Genomic DNA, 17,392 nt, shown 5'->3' with positions numbered 1-17,392 from the left:
TCCAGGATCTGGTCAGATGAGGCACTGGACTTAATCTACCAACACCTCATCTTCAAAAGGAAAACATTTTCATGATTGTCAAAGTAAGTAACATGTTTATTATAGAAGATTTAAAAATACCAGAGCGTAGAAAGAAGAAAAAAATCCACGTATACCCTCACTAGCCACAGTGATCATCACTCGGGCGCTTGTCAGCAACGCCCCACTCCAGACCTCCCTAATCGGAGGCTGCAGGTGGGGAGAGGGGCTAGCTCAGTGGTAGAGCACTTGCCCAGGAAGCATGGGGTTCTGGGTTCAATCCCCAGTACCTCCATTAAAAATAAATAAAACCTAGTTACTCCCCCCCAAAGAAGATGACTGTCAGAGTCTGCATTTCTACCAGCCCCTCGGTGGATTGTGTGTTTATTCAAGTTTAAGAAGCCCTGAGCTAGCTAACCCCACAACCCTTTCCTTGTAGTCTCCTGTGCATTTACTAAAGTTGGGATAAATATTAAGTAATCAATATTGCAATCGCTGACTTTCAAAAAGTTATTTTAACTTGATTTTAATACCACTTGGAGATTCAGTTTGGGTCTTGTTTCTCTCCGTTAATTGCACACTTCATCCATCCCCACTTTTCATTGTTTTTGAGACTTTCTGGAAACCCACTGCCTTCATTCTCAGGTGAAGACCAAAATGACAAGTGGCACACGAAGGGTTAACATCTCCCCGTTGCTGTCAGACCCACCTAGAGACCCCGAGGCCACCGCCTGCCAAGCCCAGATTTTGCAATGTTTGCCATGTGTTTGCTTCCTGTTGAAAGATGGACTGAATGGAGATTTCGTTTTGTTTGCGCGTATTTGTGTGTGTGTGTGAGTTTCTCTGTGCACAGGCTCCGTGTGTGGCCTCCCCGGTGAAAGCGTGGTGTTCCCACTGTTGCTTATCCTGAAGGCTTTCCAAACCTCCCTCCCTGCCGACAGACAGCCAGGAAACACCTCTCGGAAGAGAAACAGCAGTGAGCTGCTCAGCTCCGTCTCTCGGAGAGCCAGGGAGCCCCCATTCTTAAAGGCTTTAAACTGGTTTCACCTGATTACCCCTCCTGTAAGAATAATTTGATTTCTCTGTCTCCCTCTTTCTTGGGGAGAGGGGAGAGAAAGAGTTAGGTTTATCTATTATTTTTAGAGGAGGTACTGGGAATTGAACCCCGGACCTTCTGCATGTTAAGCACGTGCTCTACCACTTGAGCTAGTCCCTCTTTTCCTCTCTCCTCTCTCCCTCTTCCCCCTCCCTGCCCCTTTCTCTTTCACACTTTCTCCCACAGATCTCCCCCCTCCTGCATCTTCACCCCTGGCCCTGCCCTGGCCTGCTGTTCTGGGCCTGACCCCGTTCCTGTCTCTTTAGCAGGACTCAGTTTTACCTGGGCTGGGTGGCGGGCTAGCCTCGTCGTGTTTCCACGGCCCCCGGTGGGCCCAGAAAGCAGGCCAGCCAAAGCCAAACAGCTGCTCCCGAGAGCAACCCCAACACCTCTTCCCACAAGGTCTCCCCTCTGAGCCAAGCGCCCTCCCTCCTCTTCCCCTGCGGCCGGCTCCCCGCTGGGAGCGGTTGGGCACATTCTTCCCAGCAGACTTGGTTGTCACCACAAGCATCTCCGTCATTCTGAGCTTCGGCCCTGCTTGAGTTCTCCAGCAGGGCCCCGCCGCCAAGCCTTTTGTCTGCAGCGTGTCCTCCTCCCCCACCCCGATTCCCACAAAACCGTGGTCCAGGGAAAACACCTCGTACAAAAACCCCCTGTTTGCATCTGGTAAATTTTCCACTAAAAAGTTCAGCATCCAGGTAGGTGAGTGGGCTCTGGATCCGACCTGTCTGAATACCGAGCAATAAAAGAGGGCACTTCATGCGTATTTGGCTCCCTTGGAAACCAGCATCCTTTGAGCGCCCAGTGTGGGTCCCCACTGGCGTCATAGCAGCAGCCCGCCTGCTCTGCTGGTGTTCCTCACCTTGACCTCAACCACCTATCTTGTGGGAGGAGGCGATGCGCGGACAGTAGATTTCTCCAGGCTCTGGATGATTTTTTGGATGACTTGGGCCAACTCCCAAAGGTACTAGAAAAATGTAAGCAGGTTGGCCACCTAAGGGGAAAGCCATCAGTGGCACGGTTCCCAGCCTTAGCTGAATTCAAAACGCAAACTAAACGCTTGTGTTTTCTACAGCTTTCCTAGCTAACGGGACTGGATGGATGCCTCGAAAAAAACACTTCAAAAAAGTATTTTAAAACTTAGCATTATTTGTTTTGCCCTCTGTAAAGGCAAGTCTATCATCATTTTTCTGAAGCATGCTTCGGGGAAGGGAGTGGGTGAGGGACAGAAGGGATGAAACATGGTAACTAGGAAGAGCATGAGACGTGAAGGAAACAAAAATCCTGTGTTTAGATGTCTATTTAACCACCTACCAGCCGAGTCACATCTTTCTGGGTCTCAGTTTCCTCCTCTGGAGAATGAGAATAATCGTATTACAGGGCTAGAGTTTGTACGAGCATTTATTCACCATGAAGTGCTATGCAAAGGTGAGCTGTTGTGCTTAAAAAAAAAATCAGATACTAACTAATATATATAAAATAGATAAACAACAAGTTCATACAGTATAACACAGGGAACTATATTCAATATCCTGTAGTAACCTATGGTGAGAAAGAATATGAAAAAACGAATATATGTGTGTTCATGTATGATTGCAACATTATTGCAGAAATTGACACAACATTGTAAACTGACTATAACTCAATAAAAAATATATATACAAAAAAAAATTTCAAAGAACCATTAAGAATTTATGGAAATCTAGATACCCAGAACCCTGGGTTGTGCATTCTTGGATATCAAATTGTGGTCCCTGCATGATCTGTGCTCCATGCCCCAGCTTCCTCCAGGGCTAGGTTGGGATGGGGGCACTTCCCCACCCAGCAAATCTGAACAGTAAGCACTCAAGAAATTCATTCTTCACTTACCTGTTTCTTTATCTTAAACCGTCACTGTTAACACAATGGTTAAGGATGCTTGTGGCACTAGAGCAAGACTGACAGAGCTGTGAGTCTGGCTGTGCCACTTAACTTGTCTAGGGCAAGTTATTTAGCTTCTCTGAGCTCAGTTTCCTCACCTGTAAAATGGGAATAATCATAATCATAGCTACAATATATAGTTTATCGAGTCCTTGTGAGATTAAAAGACAGTGCATTGGACAGCTAACTAGTACAGTGTCTACACATTGATTAAATGAATGTAAGATGATGATGATGATCATTCTTTTAAAGAATTTGAAGGAGAAAATTTCCATGAACTGGTTCTTTTGCATTGAGTGGCAGGACTTTCTCTTGGTCATGCATTCACTTGACAAGCATTTACCGAACACCTTCTATGAGCTGAAGCATACTTCCTAGTTCAGTTTAATGAAGAGCTAACCACACGGACCAAGTACCACCACTCCTCTGGCACTGGGAAGTCCAACGGCAGTGCACAACACGACCACGAACATGGGGAAAGTTAGGACTTGGCGGAGGGTTCTGGAGGGCGGCCTCACTGAGGCACTAACGCTGTGGGAGCAGAGCTTTGGCATTGAGGGTAGGCTGCAAACGTGATAAAAATGATTTGGCGCAGTGCTGCATTTAGATACAGAATAGATGGTCAGGGAGCCAGTCTCTCTCCCCCTTGTTACTCCGTCTTCTCCTAGGGTGTTCATTGGGTCCATTTGGCTCCCTGACACTTCCAATGGCGCTGCATTACAGCCGGTAGGAAGGAGAACAGGGAAGGCACAGCCACTGCCTTTAAGGACATGACCTGGAAATTGCATATATTCCTCCCATCACTTAGTCACGTGACCACACATAGCAAGGGAGACTGGGAAATGTAGTCCTAAGGTTAGGTTGCCATGTGACCAGTGAAATGTGGGGATTCTGTTCCTACAGAAAGAAGGAGAGGATAGCAATCCAGTGGACCACAGAGTAGATGGACAGTTTTGCCAAATAAGCGAGGGGAAATGAGAAGGCAGGAGCAATGGCGGATGGCCGGTGGGGAACTGAGCCACTGAACACCGAGGACCCCGTGGGCTGGGTGGCTGTAAAGAGAGTGGTGTGGTTTGTGCAGGTGGCTGCAGCATGGTGGGCATGCTGATCGCGTCGGGTTGTAGAAGGAAGTATGATTTGGGGACCAGCCCATCATCATTTAAATGCCTTTTCTGGGACAGTCTGATTCTGTCTGGGATTTTTCTCTGCTACTTGAGTGACTTGCTCATTCGTCATGGAGTCACTTCCCTGATTTTTACTCAAGTTTCTACTTTCTCAAGTTCCTTTCTTATGCGAGCTCTAGCCACCAATCACGACCGCCTGTGGTAATGTTCTGGGTATACTAACATCGACAAGGAAAGAGGTAGGATTGGACCAAGGTCTTCCTGAAGTGATTCAGACGCTCTCTTGCCTGGAATGAGAAGGGCAGATTGTAATCTCCTTTCATCATCTTCTCCAAATTTACAATCCTGAGATCTCCAACTGAGCTGTTGAAAACTCACTCTAAGAAGTCAGACAGATTTGAACTTGCATGAAAACACTGTAGGGAAGGCATATCGGTGTATACGATTTTAATTTTATAGTTCTCATCTCCAGCCTCACTTTCGACAACATGATAGCACCAAGCTGAAGGTGGTCCTTATAAACATGTACCTCTGGTGTTCATTATGGTTTGGATGTTTGTGCCAAGAATACTCATGACAGGGCCGCAATTCTTCCTCACTAAATGCATGTGAACACGTGCTCCTGCATTCTCATCTGTTTCTCTATGGAAACACCATGCACTGAACCAAAAGCATGTTCTTAGGAGCGGTACCTGATGACTTCAGGAGCCTATGAGCCACCAAACAGGCATTCATGGTGGGCATCCTGAGCTTGAATCTCATTTTACAGACATGCGGTTCCTCTGCTCAGACATAAGTGGTGTTTCCAGGGTACCCACCAGGGTTGCTAGAGCCTCCAAGACTTGGAGAAAGAGAGCCACGTTAAGTGTGTCTGTGCGAACTTCACTTGTCTCTGTCAAGAAGCAATAGAGTGGGTTGAACTATAGGAGAATGTGGGACTGCCATATCGATCGATCCTCAAACACCGAAGTTTCAAGAACTCTCCAGGAGTTTGGAGATGCATAGGAAGTAAGTTACCTGGGTTCTGGTTCAGCCTTGTCGCTCAAAAAACTTTGGTAGTTCATGATAGCTCCATATGCCAGACACTTGTGCGATGCTAAGGATAAAAGGCTGGATGCGACAGACCTGTAAACACATAATTACAATATACTGTATGGTGGGAGGGTGTAGCTCAGTGGTAGAGCGCATGCTTAGCATGCACAAGGCCTTGGGTTCATTTCCCAGGACCTACATTAAAAAAAAATTAAAATAAATAAATAAGTAAACCTAATCCTCCCCCGCCAAAAAAAACCCCCAAACAAACAAACAAAAACAAACCAAAGCAAACAATAAACTGTGTGAGTTGTAGATTGGAAGCTACAGGGCTATAGCCAAATTAGGGCACCAAAGGTGGGATCTGGTGCCCAAGAGCAGAGCCCTCTACATTCTGGCATTTCAGGATCCAAAAGAACAAAGGCAGGCTCCCCACCTTCAAAAGTGAAGCTGTCAGTCAAAGTATGTAGATGGTGCCAATGTTGACAACAGAAACAAAAAACCAATAGAGACTGAGCTGAAGAAGGACCGAGGAGGGACCTGGCAGAAGTGGAAAGACTTGGCGGCAGGTGGGCTAATGACCTCACATTATCCAGCATGGAGGCAAGAGATGTCATCCTTAGTTATGGTAAAAAGAAATAATTGTATAAATAATGCTACATTCACAAACACAAATAATAGAGAAACCCAAAATAGCACTGCACCTTTACTGACAGGAAGAAGGAAGGAGGAGAGGAAGAAGGGCTCATGGGAGCTGCTTGTCAGCAGATGGTGTCTAAAACGGATGAACGGTGAAAGGAGAATGGAAACGTTATTTAGGGATGTGGATGTAACCACTTAAAAATGTACCTCTGGGGATTTCAACTGGGGCTGAGGCTGGGGAGGCATTCCATTAGGCTGTGTCAGTTGCTTCTCATTGTAAGCCCTTCCTCACTGGCTGTGAAGTCGTGTTACCTTTGTTAGAAGTAGGGTTGGTTTCAAGTGACAGAACACTCAAAATAACAGTAGCAGAAACAAGTAGGAGGTTTATTTCCCTCACGTAGGTTTAGTCCCGGGGTAAGCAGTCTGACGGGGCAGCTCTGCTCCATGGAGTCTTCAGGACCACGGACTTCATCCACCTGATGGCTCCATCATGCCACCCCTAGGCTGTGGTCCTTAGCCTCACGGTCCAAGATGGCAACATCCTGTTCCAGGCAGCAGAATGGCGGTAGGGATGAAAGAGGGCAAGCTGGGCGAAGGGACTGCTGCCTAGGGAAGGGGCCTAGAAACTGTCACGTGACACTTCCTATCGCATTTTATTGGTCGGGACTCAGCCACAGGGCTGCCCCTAGCTGCAAAGGACGTTGGGAAATGGGGTCTTTGCATTCAATTTCCATGTACGTATTTTCAATGTCTATTACTACGGGGAAAGAGACAATTAGCTGTTCCAGCTACATTTACCTTCATGTAAATAACAACAAAATTCACGAGCATTTAACAAAAGAGCTATGTTTTCATCAGAAAATGCTGGGAACAAAAATATTTTAAAAAACAGAACGGATTGATGAAAGGAGAGAGGGATGGACAGATAAATACCAAATGTAGTGGAGTGAGCCCTGTAAAACCTAGGTGGTGGTTGTGTGCACTGCACAATTTTCAACTTCCTTGTATATTTGAAATTTTTAATAAACTGTTGGGAGAAAACAGGGTTAGGGAATACAAAAAATCATTTATTTTTTTTAAAACTATTTTTAAAATTCACAGCATGTCTGACCTGAGAACTTGGTTTCTCCCGTGCCTCCACTCAAGGCCACAGATTTTACCAGATCGCCTCTGATTTTTCATGTTGCAACTTATTTCCCTTTACTGCCAACCCCTCCTCCTTCCCCACCTGTCATTTCCCAGTCCCTTTACTTCGCGGTCTTGTCTGGGTCTGGGCCTGGGTCTTAATCCCTGGCTTTTGGTGTCTCAGGCTTACATTGTCTGCTTGGGGCTGTGCCCCCACCTGATTAGGAGCTAGAGGTGGTCCTGGCCCTCAGGGACCAGCTCACCAGACTGACCGCCCGGTGGGCTCCCCTCCCCATTCCCTAGCCTGCACAATTGAACACAATCTTTTGCTCAACAACTTGGAAGAATATTTTTTTCTCCCTCCCCTCCTTCCTTCCTTCTTCATTTTGTGCTACTTAGCATATAGCAGCTCTATTACAGTTTAGGGGAGGATGAAGGAAAGTGAAATTTTTGATATATACTTTCTAGAACAATCAGACTGAATCTCACGCTGCACAGTTAGGTTGTGCTTACACACTCACTCATTCATTCATTCAGTAAATATAAACGCTTACTATGAGCCAGACACTGTGTGGCTGTGGTCATTGATTCATCCTTAACACCAGCCATGTGGGAAAGAGTTTCCAAACAAAAGCAGTAATCGGGGCCTCACTGTCACACCATCCTTGGGGTTACACCACGGCCGACCTTTTAGAAGAGCCTTTTGGTAATTCAGTAACCAGGCACCTTGGACGGGGGCCAGAGCGCCTGTGCCGGGAACTCTCTCCCCTGCAGTGATCTGCGCTGAGAGCGACTTGCCGTTACCACCTGGCCCTACCCACCGCCGAGCGCCTCGCGATGTGACCTCGCAGGTGTGCTGCACGCTTGGCAGAATCTGAAGCCGGCAGACTGCGCAGACTTTCTCCTCAGTTGGATGCATAAATCATTCATTTATTTATTCCATGTCAACAAGCGTCATTGGCAGGGGGAGGGGATAGCTCAGTGGTAGGGCGCCTGCTTAGCATGCAGGGGGTCCTGGGTTCAATCCCTGGCACCTCCATTAAAAAAGAAATAGATAAACCTAATTACCTCCTCACCTAGAAAAATAATTAAATAAAAATTTTAATTTAAAAAAAAATCGTTGTTTGCTTGTTCCTACTCTCTGTCAGATGACGCGGGTGACGCTGTCACTGCCCAGATGGGTCTGTCGTTATGCTGAGACTTCCTTCCCCAATTCATGCTTGCTTTACTTTTGGCCTTTGGAAGCAGCAGTTATGAATATATTTAGTGTGTGGCCTTTGTGCAGTGTTTTCTGCCAACTTCTTCATTCCTGCAGAATTTGGCAAGGAGTGAAGAGGAGAGATAATAAGGAATGAAAGGGCAAAACAAAGCCAATTGTTGTGCTGAAACACAAAAGGGTCTCCCATCTCCTTTAGCTCATTTGGCCTTTTGGGAAGAAAACGTCCTCACTTGTTCATGTTGTTTTGACTTTCCAGGGTCCAGTGGCTAAAGGCGGTGAGTGATGGCCGGGGAGGTGGCTTTACAGCTCTGTGCTTTCAGTCTAGCCTAAGTGGCACTGGCCTCTTTCTGCCTAAAAGTAGGTTATAATCAGATACATTTAATGTGAATCAGGATGGAGCCACTGCCCTGCTCTTTGTAGCAAAAAAAAAGGATGGAATTAATAACCACAGTAATAATAATAATTCCAGTGAGTTTTCCCCTGGCTTCCTGAGAGCTCATCAGTTTCTGAGGGATAAGCCCTCCCTCATCTGCCAGGAGCAAGAAAGCTGGGTGGTGGCCCTGCTGTCAATGCCTTTGGTACAAGCTAACAAGACACATGAGAAGGAGCCCCTGTAAATGCGTGCAGGTGGCTTCTTGCCTCGGGTAACGGGTCTCATTGTCCCTTTGTGTCCTCACATTCAGTCTCTGGCAAAGCAGTAAGTGACACTGTAGAAAAGGCAGGAGGACGAATAGGGATCCCTGAACAAAGAAGGCAGCTTGGGAGGAGGGAAAAAAAGAAAGAAAGAAAGAAAATCCCCTGAAGCGTCTTAAAAGCAGCCAAGCCTAAGCACGATCATATGAAAGAGACATTCTCGTTTATTTCACCACGTAGAGTTGAATTTACTTTCAGGCTTTTTTTTTTTTTTTTTTTTTAAGGGATTTTGTGGCACAGACCAAGCTCCTCCAAAACCAAGACAATGGCATTTCCAATGATCCACTGAAAGGGAGAATCCAATTCATATGGACACTGCAGACTATATTTTAACACCAATAAAAGCAAGAAGAATAATAGTCAAACAATGCTTTGGGTGGAGCGGCACCTTTCTCCAGGGGGCTCACGGTGATTGATAAGCATTGTTCATTCACAGGCAAGCACCTTGTCAGCTGACTGAGCAAACAGCAAAGGCTGTCCTTCGGTGCGGACGGGGAACTGAGGACCCAAATGATGCCCTCGAGCCCCTGGCACCTTGGCCTGAATGTACAGAAATGTTCCAGGCCAGGCTGATCCGGCTGGGCCTTCACCCAAGCTGAGGGGGCCGCAGCGTCGCTGTCCAAACTTCATGGCTTGGCGCCTCCTCAGCCGCTGGCCAGTGCCTCCTGGAGGCCACCACGCCCGGCAGGAGAAGGTGGCGGCCTTAGCTACTCGGCCCAGACTCCCCTACCTGTAATCATTCCTTATTTCTCAAGTCCACAGTGGCCACCAAATCTAGCTTTGTGACTTCACCTCTTGAAACCCTGGTTTCCTGATTTAATAAACTGGAGCAACAACACACACTTCCCAAGATGGTTGTAAGAATTTGGAAAAAAAAATATTATGTAAAGCACATAGCACTGTCTCCCGTGTAGATGTATGGAAAATGTTGGCTTTATATATTTTTATTTTATTAATAAGTGGGATCAGTGCCCTGCTGCTTTGCAAATCTCAGACAAGCTCCCCTTTGAGAGACACTTTTTTCTTTGAAGATTACCTTTAATGTAAGTTTTAAGCTGATTTTACCCTGACACATATCCACACAGACACCAAATCTCCCCAGGAGAAAGCTGGGTTACATTTTTCGCAATTTGTACCAAGTCTAGCCTTCAAAAAAAAAAAGATGTTCTATAAAGCCATGAGAAAATTTCCTAGTTGTGTGGTTACAGCTTCATGAAGGAGCTGGTGAGCCCAGGTCCACTTCTAAATGGAGAAGATTTCACCTTGAGTCTCAACAACTTCCCACGGTCATCTTCCCCGTGAGCCAGCAGGCTTTCCGATGAGTGTGGCTCTGGAGTCAGGCAGAGTAGGGCGTGGGCCCCCCAGTTCAGTGTCCTCATCTGTAAAAGTGGGAGCGATAGTACTCCCTGGCTCATAGCTCCGTGTAGGAATGGAGCCAACAATGAGGAAATGTTCAGCACTGTTTGTGGGCACTCTTGGTAAGTGGTAACTGCAATGGTTCACAATCATTGTGTGGAAGGTGAGAAAATCTTGCAAATTCAATACAAGCCAAAGTTTTCCTCTAAGCCTAAGAGCTTTAAGCAACATTTTTTTTTTTAAGTTACTCAAAAAGTGTTTGTTGAATGAATAAGTGATGACCTTGTGTTGTCAGGAGCTCTGTCCCCCATCTCCCTGACGCTCCATTAACATCGCACATGGCCTGTGAATCTCAGTGAGTCCCGCATCCCTGAATGAGACAGATCATTGCCCCTGGACGCCCATGACACTGCTGGTTATGTGTTGGGGTCAGTAGGTTATACCTCACCATGAGGTGTGTGAGCCCATGTACGTGCAAGTATGTGTGCAAATGCATGAACCTGTGTGTGCACAGGTGTGAACCCGTGTTCACTTGTGGGTCTGTGTGCAGATGTGACTGTGCGTGAGTGCGTGAGCTGGTACGAACACACGTGAACAACAATTTGTGAGTGTACACCATGGTCAGGCTCCCAGAGGATCGAAAACTTACACAGCTAACTAGTTAGAGAGAAAAGACAGAGACACATGGAACATACACCAGCGTGACCATGGTGTTCACAGGTGGATGGAATTGTTAGAACATTTTAGAACAGCTGCTGGAATTTAGGTTTCAGGATTTCATCTTGCTTTTTTTTTTTAAGCTTTGAAGAGTTTTGTGGGGACTGAAAACATTTCAGGATAAATGCCTCCATGCAAGGCTTTTGGCAGAGACAGGAAAATTGTCATTCTGAACTCAGGTTTGACTTGGCCAGGGAATGACTTAACAAAACATCAGGAAGACAGAAATTTATGAGAATTGTATTTACTCAAGGCTGAAGAGAAGGTTTCTGTCTAGTCTAAAAGTGATGTCATGCAAATTAAGAAGGGAAATGCTGAGGTTATACATTGGGCAGTGTTTCCCAAAGTGTGTTCCATAGAACCCAAGTCTCGTGGGATGATTGGTGACAGAGGGGTTCTGTGGTCAGACGAGTTTGGGAAACTGTACATTAACTCTAACTCTTGAGAGCAATAGTGCACATTCACATAAAAGTTTTCAGAAGCCCTGGAGAAATCTCTCATGGTAGACTCTTCTGATAGAAGCTACTTATAAAGTAGCTTCCAAATAGCCATGTATCCTTTATTTTGCCATCAGAACTATGATCTTGTCCAAGAGATAACGTGCCAAGCCCCAGGGAATGAATCACAATATTTCTATGGCAATAATAGGACTTGTAATCTCCTTTGCCAAGAATGAGTATAGGTGAGCATGTGACTCACTTCTTCTGGGCAATGAGACTTCCTTTGGGGATGGGGTGGTTGGGGGCTCTGGGAATAGCAAAAGAAATATAGGGACAGTGTGCTTCCTTTTTGACACTCTTCGCTTTCTGATTTTGCATGAGGTTGTGTGAGCGAATGTGATAGCTGGAGCTGTGGCTGCCATCTTGTGACCATGAGGAGAGGGCCCTGAGAACTGAGAGAGGAGATGCCAATCTCACGCCTGATATGGTGGAGCAGCTAGGCTTACTCTGGATCTGCTGGCCCACGATCCTGCTAATGTCAACAAATGTCCTGATGGTTTGAACCACTGCTGGTTAGGAACAGAATGTAGCCTCCAGCAACCACCCGTTCCTTCTGTTTACTCCAGGATTTCCCGGCCTGTGGTAGACCCCATTAGCAGCTTCTGATAGCGTCGCTCTTTTTATGTGAATGTGCACTGTTCATCCCAAGAGGGCAGCTTTAATATGCAGCCATTTGACCACAGGGTCTGTTTTTTTCAGAATAGCTCTCTCCATCCCTCATTTGAAGTATGCACTCCATGGAGCACACTCTGAGAAATGCTGATGGAAAGGGACCAGCAGAAAGAAGTGGACAGTGGACCTACTGTTTAATTCAGTCTTTTGTGCCTCAGCTGAGCCCTCCAGAAGATGAGGAGCTGGCCTCCATCACCTCTCGGCTCGCTGCCAGCTCTGCACACTTAGCGTCTGCGAGCCCAGGCCCCGTGCACCACCCACCTTGCCTGCCACTCGACGGAGTCTCTGCATCACCAAGGTTTTGACCATCTGTGCTGCTTCAGCAAAGATGACAGCAGCACTGAAAATCCACGCAGGGATCAACTGATTCTTTTCCTTTAATCTTTGCTCTCCCCACTGGCCTTCCTTGGAAGGAGCGGCGCTCAGCCAGGGCCCCTGAGCAGCGCTGGACTTGCCGCCCTGGGGCACGCGAGGAAGTCGAAGCTGCGCGCGGGAGGGCTGGGGAGGCGGTAATGCGACCCGAGCCTTTCGCGCTGCTGGGGTCACCGGTTCAGCCCGCTCCCAGGTCGGTAGTTACCCGGCCTGTGTGAAAATCCCACAGCAGAACTCGATAGCACGCCCGGTTTTAGATTTCCCCAGCTGCCCCGGCTGCGCTCACGGGGCGGGTGGGATGGCAGGTGCCCCTCCGCTAGGGCGGCTCCGGGAAAGCGCCACGGCCACCCCCGGCAGAGGATGCTGCGGGGGGTTGATCAGCTGTGCCCTGAGCCTGCCCCAGAGGTTGAGGTTCTGTCTCCCCGATTTCCTGCAAACATATCCCCTTCACCCCACAGCAACCCCTTCTTCCCATCCAGAAAGTAACGACAGTGAAATGATCCGGCCTTTTCTGCCCTGTGTTTACGTGCAGAGGGTGGGAAAGGGGGGAAGCCAAGCACCCTGAAAAGAGATGTGTTTCCCTCATTTTTCTCGGTTATCCTAAAAACCCAAGGAGCACATATTACTGCCCTGCTTCTTAGAGATGTGGAAACCGAGGCTCCAAAAGATGAAGAAATCTGTCCAGGGACACAAGCAGAGAAAAGTGACGGAGCTGACATACCGACGCAAGCCTGTCGATTCCAAGCGTGGGTTCTTGACTCTCTCCGGCCCCGCCCCTCCCCGAGGACGCGCCACATTGGTTGGAAAAATCCCCCAGAGCTTGCACTGGGTTCGCGTGCAGCTTTCAGAGTTATGGAAGGGCCAAGAGATTTATAAAGATGTTCAGATTTAATGTGCTCAACAGCTTGACGTTGGGCTGCAGAAGTTCTGCAGATTTCATCAGAGAGGGGGAGGGCAGGGTGCGGGGTGGAAGAGACCAATCGTTGCAGAATGCCCACAGGGAAGACAGTTCAAGGCCTGGGGCCTGGGGGAATCAGCCTCCCTGGGACCTAGGCCTACCTGGAGGCGGTCTTGAAACTGCTTCCCCGAACGAGATGGCTTTCCGTGTGGTGACACGGCTCCTGGCGAGGCCCTCCAGCCTGGCGGTGAACAAATGACATCACTGGCTGAGGCCCCGCATCTGGCGCTGTCTCAAGCATGCTGGGATCATTTTAAAAGGTGGCAGAGCAGACACAAGGGTGAGAGAGGACTCCCCTTTAGGAATCCTGTGTTGACAGCCATCTACGACATCCCAGATGGGAACTGGCTTCTTGCAGAAATTGTATTTTTAATATTAAAGGAAGAATCAGCAAGCTTGTGTGGGCCTAAATGAATTTCCAATGGATCAGCAGAAAAGTCAACAAAAGGTTGTGTTTCTTGTTCTAATCCCTTCACTTATTCCACCAAATGGTTGTCAGATGTTCAACCACACTGAAAGGCAAGGAAAGCCCACACCAGAAGGCTAAACTTTTGGCTGCAGCGAGGTGTTTTAAAAACAGCAGTGTTACGTCTGGTTCTGGAACCAGTTGAAAAGCTGGGAAGAAGAGCTTCCCCTCTGTGCTTTGTGATGCCTGGGGACGAGGTGGGAGGAAGGAGAAAGAAAAGCTGCTCTTTGCGGGGATGAAAAGAGTCAGTATGAAAACCCAGGTTCTTTAAGCAGAGCTCAGAGTTACACGGTCTTTTCTCCCTGTGTTGGAGAAGCTCTGGTGTCCTTCAGAATGAGTTTTGAAGTCTCTCCTCCAGAAGGTCTACTTTCTAGTAAGAAATGGAAGTAAGAATCTTGATTCCTCCCTCCTACACTGTTGGTGGGCATGTAGTTTGGTGCAGCCATAATGGAAAACAGTATAAAGATTCCTCAAATAACTAAAAATAGACTTACTATCTGATCCATCAATCCCACTCCTGGGCATATATCCAGAAGGAACTTTAATTTGAAGAGATACATGCACCCCAATGTTCATAGCAGTACTATTTATAATAGCCAAGACATGTAAACAACCTAAATGTCCATGAACAGATGACTGGATAAAGAAGCTGTGGTATATTTATACAATGGAATACTACTCAACCATAAAAAAGAATAAAATAATGCCATTTGCAGCAACATGGATGGACCTGGAGGTCGTCATTCTAAGTGAAGTAAACCAGAAAGAGAAAGAAAAATACCATATGATATCACTCATATGTGGAATATATATATAAAGACACAAAAGAATTTATTTACAAAACAGAAGCAAACTCACAGACATAGAAAACATAGAAAACAAACTTATGGTTACCAGGGGGAAAGGGAGTGGGAAGGGATAAATCGGGCGTTCAAGATTTGCAGACACTAACTGCTATATATAAAATGGATAAACAACAAGTTTACACTGTATATAGCACAGGGAACTATATTCAATGTCCTGTAGTAACCTATAATGAAACAGAATATGAAAAGAAATATATATAAGTATATGTGTGACTGAAATGTTATGCTGTACACCAGAAATTGATACAACATTGTAAACTGACTATACTTCAAATAAAAAAAGTTTGCAAATGTGAAAAAAAAAAAGAATCTTGATTCCTGAAGTTCATCAAATTGTTGTTCATAAATAGTTTTCCACGTACTTTCCACCCCTGATCAATTGGTAGTGGTTTTCTGGAGCACGTTGTTGAGAAGGCTTGCGAGGCTATGTCTGGGCTCAGAAGGATAACGTGGAATGATCAGTCAGTGATCCCCGCCTTGGGTCCCCATGGGGGAGAGAGGTATCACGTAGGCCAGAGATTCACGTCCTCTGCACAAAAGAGCCAGGTAACCAGCAAGGGCTCAGGGTGACACTCCTTATTTTCAAATCCTGTGGCACTCTTATGACTTCTGTAGATAGATCTTGTGGGGCTGGAATTTACACACTCTAGTTCAGATGAACAAAAAAAAAAGTACTGCCTCTTTATTTTCTGAAGGGGTCTAATTTTCCTTGCAAGTCCTCACCTAGCTGGGCAGCTGGAAGGATGGGTTGCAGGGAGAGGAGGGAGGTGGTAGGAACGACTAATTTGCTATCTTTTCGTATTTCAATTTCTTCTTATTTAAAGTCTCTGTGGAGGTAAGTAGGTAATTTGGTCTTTCATATTTCTTCCTCCCACCTTGCTCTTCCATAGGAGGTGTGTGGGATTGGGGAAAGGAGTGGCTGTGACCTTGTGACTAAGGGGAGGAGCCTCAGGTTAGGAGCTGCCCTAGGGTTCTGGTTGCTGCCATCTGCATTGCGCTGGGCCGTCTGGCCTCCGAGCTCCTCGAGCTGTGGTCCTGGAGGGTCCCCTGTGGCCTGTTCTCCCACCTTAGGTGAGACCCCATGGTCCTCCTTGCCTGGGCCTCTTCTTGACTCTCACTGGTGTCTCAGACTCTTCTGAACTTCAGCCCTGTCTTCCGTCTAGCCCCTGCCTAGAAGGCCTGGCTGGCCGTCTCTGAGGCAGAGTCACGGTGTCACCAGCTAGGATTTCAAGTAACAGCAGAGGACTTCAACTCATACTGCCTGAAGCAATAAGAAAATGCATCATCTGACTTGAGAGGCCCAAACGTAGGCTGGACTCCAGGCACACTGTGCTCACAAGGTAACAGTTTCTTTTTTCCCTCCACTCCGTATCTTGAAGCTGCTCCATACACTCAAACCCTGTCACATGGCTGTCAGCGGAAGTCAATATGGCTTATTTTCTCACTAATGGCCAAGAGACAACCCAAACCTCTCTCCAAGCAAAGATGGTGAGTTCCATTCCTTCATTTTGCTGGGCTCTCCACGTGTGCTTTACTTCCCTAGGGCAATGAAGAGTGGTCTTCCCTGCACTGTGGAAGACACTCGAGGCTCTCAGTCCACTGGGCTTGGCTCCTGCTGCTGAAGCGATAATTTCACTGGCTTATTATTCCTCTGGTATTATCATGCCTCATCTGTAAACTGAGGATAAAATGGTACCTAACACATGAGAACTACCATTAGGATGATAAAATGAGATAATATATGTAAAGCTACTTAGTATTGCTCTTGGCACATAGAAATGCTCAATAAATGTTAGCTCCCCCCACCCCATTTCTTATAGGAAATGCTCATTTTTCCTTTGGCAAAAATAAACTTTCCCATTCTGAAATAATTTTTAGGAAGGTGATTTTCCAAGTTGGAATCCAATTGTCCCATTTTGAAATGATAATGTATTAGTGAATGTGTATGAATTATATTTCATGATTCTCCTAATTTTTGTAGGGCATGTAACAGAAGCCTACAGAATAAAAAGTTCCCAAGTTTTTTGGGTTCTTGGTTCTTCCTTGAGTCAGTTTGTATGAAAAAGTCCACTGGAGCCACACATGCTGTGGTTGATTTACTACTAAAGGCATGAGGGTGTCCTACACAGGGAATGCTAATGTCCTTTGCACAACATTTTGCTGCCTTCCTGATGGCTCTTTTGTTCATACCCTCTACCTCCGTCCCTAAAGCTTGTGTTTTCCACATGTGGCCCCACCAACTGCTCAACAGTGTCTGACAAGGGAGTTTAGTCTCCCCCACTTAACCGTCACTAACTCCATTCTATTCGCTTCTTACAAGGTAAGTGGGGTAACCAGTTGTCCCCATGTGCCTGGATCTCTCCTGGATTTAGCACCGAAAATCCCATATCCTGAACATCCTCAATCCCACGTAAACTGGGAGGGTTGCTAGCCCTGTAGGTAAACCTCCTCCACCTGCTGGTCTGATGAGCGGCCTCTAGGAATCGTAGAAAATTCAATTTTCTCTATTTCATCAGGCAAAGAAGTTTGAATGTTTTCTGAAAACTATGAGAAATTATTCAAGGATTTCGAAGTAGCTAAAACATATAATAACAATTGCATCTCAGAGAGAGCTTT

The 17,392-nt window shown here is 46.6% G+C and overlaps 1 long non-coding RNA gene across 2 annotated transcripts in view; it reads right to left on the bottom strand.

Annotated features, from left to right (window-relative positions):
- Positions 1-2,497: 2,497 nt before the first annotated feature.
- LOC141577544 (uncharacterized) overlaps positions 2,498-17,392 on the bottom strand; it is a 72,137-nt gene continuing 57,242 nt past the window's right edge. For both annotated transcript variants that reach the window (XR_012506715.1, XR_012506716.1), the window contains exon 2: positions 2,498-17,392. This exon is cut by the window's right edge. This is a non-coding gene — a long non-coding RNA (uncharacterized LOC141577544).

This window comes from Camelus bactrianus, chromosome 4 (genome assembly GCF_048773025.1).
Source record: "Camelus bactrianus isolate YW-2024 breed Bactrian camel chromosome 4, ASM4877302v1, whole genome shotgun sequence".
Classification (NCBI taxonomy): Eukaryota; Metazoa; Chordata; class Mammalia; order Artiodactyla; family Camelidae; genus Camelus; species Camelus bactrianus.
This window is presented reverse-complemented; position numbering and strand designations above follow the sequence as displayed.